This window comes from Mus pahari, chromosome 15, assembly GCF_900095145.1.
Source record: "Mus pahari chromosome 15, PAHARI_EIJ_v1.1, whole genome shotgun sequence".
NCBI classification, from domain to species: Eukaryota; Metazoa; Chordata; class Mammalia; order Rodentia; family Muridae; genus Mus; species Mus pahari.
The window spans coordinates 39862194-39865830 of NC_034604.1; the positions used below are offsets into that span (position 1 = coordinate 39862194).

Genomic DNA, 3637 nt, shown 5'->3' on the forward strand with positions numbered 1-3637 from the left:
GGAGGTGGGGTATAGGGAACTTTTGGGATAGCATCTGAAATGTAAATAAAGAAAATAAAGAAAAAAAACTAGTAAAAAAAATGGATATTTAGGTGTCATTGGCAGGAAAATAGGATTCTTTTCATTTCTCCAGGTTTCTTAAACCCCTTTGCTTCCTGAAGTTACATAAAAGCAAATCAGTTAGATAATATCAATAGCTGGTAGGGAGGGCTTTACTTTTAGTTATTACAGTAGAGCACTCACCTATGAGGCTTCTTGTATCTTTATCTTTATAGCAAGATTGTATTTGCAACCATCTTGATCTTACTCACATGCAACTGGTAACTCATGCTCAGTATGCTGCATAAGGTGACAAGAAGGAATAAAGGGGTTCTTATTACTTCCTTGCTTAGGTTGGGGCTTCCTGTACTCACAGCAAATCAGAGCTATGTAAAGGACTGTGTGGTATTCTGCCTCTTCTCAGTATGGCTTATACACTTGCTAGGGAGTCCACTTCATTTGTCAGTACAGGAAGATGGAAGGTGCTCATTAGCTGCGGAGGCATAGGACAAGAGTGCTACTTTGAGAAAATAGCATCAAAGCCTCAGAGCTTTGCCTTGATCCTACAGATTGGGTTCCCCATGAATACCCTGATGGGCTCTGGGATGGATAATATCACAGGGCAGATTTACTATGAAGTGCATGCTCCTGGGATTAATGCCAATAGAAGGGAAAGGGGATGAATGGTTTACAGGGAGAAATCTTAAACTCATCCTCAGGTTTCAGCTTTGAAGCTGAGATGCTAGTCCACAAGGCGACAAGCACACACCCCTCCCCCTTCCTCTTATGGCTGGATTTGGGTTCCTCAGGAGAGAAGCATGTGTGACACAAGATGAGATCAAGTGCTATTTTAATTTTTACATTTTTAAAAAGTTTATAAGTGTACTTAACTTAAAATATAATTTCATTTTCCTCTTACCTTTACTACTACTAGCCTTTCCCACCTCTGGTCCCTGTAAGTCATGGCCTCTTTTTCTTTGGTTATTATTGTTACACACATACACACACACACACACACACACACACACACACACACACACACAGAGAGAGAGAGAGAGAGAGACAGAGACAGAGACAGAGACAGAGACAGACAGAGACACAGAGAAAAAAAGACTACTCAAATATATAAACATAGACTGTTTCACTTAATATTACTTGTACGCATATGATTTGAGAACTAACCACTTGGTATTGGAGAACCACATAGGGGTTCTCCCGGAGGAGGACTAGTTTTCCTGCTCTTAGAATTCTTTAGTTGCTTATGGATTTTTGTTTAGCCCCATAAAATTTCCCCTTTCATGTTAGTATGTCTATTAATGTCATCCTTGGTCACATCTTGCTCAGGCAGTTATATTGTTAAGGCCTCATGGTTGAAGCTTCTCTATTGTCTCCAGAAGACCCAATCTCATGGCAGCTTTCCTGGTCCTCTGGTTCTTACAGTCTTTCTTCCTCCTCTTCTGCAATGTTTCCTAAGCCTTAGTGGGGGTGACCAAGCCTCTGCTGGGAGAGATACTTAAGTGTAATGTAGACAGCTCTTTTTATGGCAAAGCCTGGGGAGGTAGGTCCCCACATGGCAAGGACCTGTGGGGATAACCAGGAGGAATCTGCTGGCCTTTCCTGCGGGAATTCACAGTTCACTTTTGCCTTTCATTTGCATTTTTGACTTTGCTATTGGAAGTCTTTATTTTCACTTTCTCTGCTATAGATGTTTCCTCAGAATGAGAAAAAGAAAGCTAAGACCATAATCCATTCTTGTTTGTCTCTGAGGATTGTGGGAATGGAACAGATCACTACTCCTCTTTTTGTTAATAATGGTGTTGTAGTTGGGGCAACACAAGGCCCTGGTCTGGGTACATCAGCTAATGTCCAGATGTTCACTTCTGATGGGAAGTGAGTTCTAACAACAGTTTGCCCACCAACCTGTTCCAAACAACAGTTAGATAGATATCAAAAAGTTAGGAAGGTATTTCTGGCTCATTGGTTCTGAGACCTAATTGGAACCTTCAGAGGTCAGCCAAGCGAGGACGAAGAACTGACTTGGGTTAATAATTTGCTAAGAGCCCTGGACATTAGAGGAACTAGATCTCCTAATTAGATGTGGGGACCTGCTAGGCGCCAATAATTAAATTGGAATTTGCTGGTTATGTAGTCTATCACCTTTCTATACTGTAACTGCAATAGCCACCAACCACAGTCACTTGGTTACATACCAATGTTCTAGGTTAGCTATTACTTGCTGAAGGTAAGTTTCCTCTTTCTTGATACAATTCATGGGTTAGCAGGAAGTCATGGAAATTGAGGAGGAGAAGGAAGGAGAAAAAGTACAGTGTAGACATTATTATTAAGCTTAGGAAGTTCTTAAGGGAGATTGTACATGAGAAAAAAACTGAATGTAAAACCTTTTCAGCTATGAAAAAACAAATGTATAAATAAAAGTGGCCTGAGTTGTCTCAGTGGCAGAGTGTGTGAGCCATGTCTCCAAGTCATTCTTCTTTCTCCTGGTCCACACATCCTCCCTCAGGTTCAACACCCTGACCGGGGGTGGACCCGGGTACCTTAGGTAAAAGAGTTGTGTTGTAGGCATATCAAACAGACCCAAACAACCCATGATTAGTTGTTTTCTGTATTTTGACCAAATGTGGTTTTCTCTAATGGTCTCCTGTCACAAAGAGAAGTTTATTTGATGGGAGGTTAGGACTACAGTTATCTGAGGTTAAAAGTATGACTGTGTAGAATCCCGTTACGAATTATGCTGGTTTAGTGAAATGGGAGTAGTGGGTTCCCCTCAAAGATCCACAGCCTCACTTTGCCAGGGTTGGTTAGGTTCCCGGTGGCAGACACAATGGCTCCTCTTGTCAAGGAGGTATTAGGTCCACTTAGAGAGCTGACGGTTATCACCAAGATCTGGATGCACCACGGCAGCTTCATGGTTATTGTGTTTGGCGGGTCATTGTTATGGGTCCTAGATATTGCAGCCAGGTAGGACTGTTGTAGCTTGGTTCACTCACTGGGATGCTTGCATGTCACTGCCTGGTCCAATGATGCTAGATGTGGAGCTGTCTTCAGCTGGAGAAAACTCTGACTGTGTCCGACAGCTGGGAACTGTTAGGGGTGGGTGGGGAGTTTTACATCCTCCAGGGGTGAGGATCAAGGTTGAATACTCTGGTGTTTCTTTGTCCTGTTTATGGTAGATAGCCAAAGCTTCAAGATGGGGGAAGTAACTGAGAAAGCTTTGACAGTTTTTCCAGCGGGGGGGGGGAGGAAATGGGGGGAAATGTGTGTGTCTGTGTGTCTGTGTGTGACTTTACTTTTCGTTAATTATAAATACACAATTCACTTATTTTTCCAACTACTTTAAAGTGTATACTTCAGTCACATCCAGTATATTCACATTAGTACATCGCCTTATCATCATTCAACTTCCAGAACTGTTTATCATCCCATACAGAGACTCTACCCATTTAAGAACGACCTGTTCTCTACTTCATATCGCCCCTGGTCTTTTAAAAATTTTAAACAATTTTTATTCTCCTGTTATATATTATATCCCAACTGCAGTTTTCCCTTCCTCTACTTGCCCCAGTATCTGCCTCCAACC

At 42.0% G+C, this 3637-nt stretch overlaps 1 pseudogene; it reads right to left on the reverse strand.

Moving 5' to 3' along the window:
* The window catches only part of LOC110332940, a 46111-nt pseudogene extending 43144 nt beyond the window's left edge, over positions 1–2967 (reverse strand).
* Positions 2968–3637: the final 670 nt, after the last annotated feature.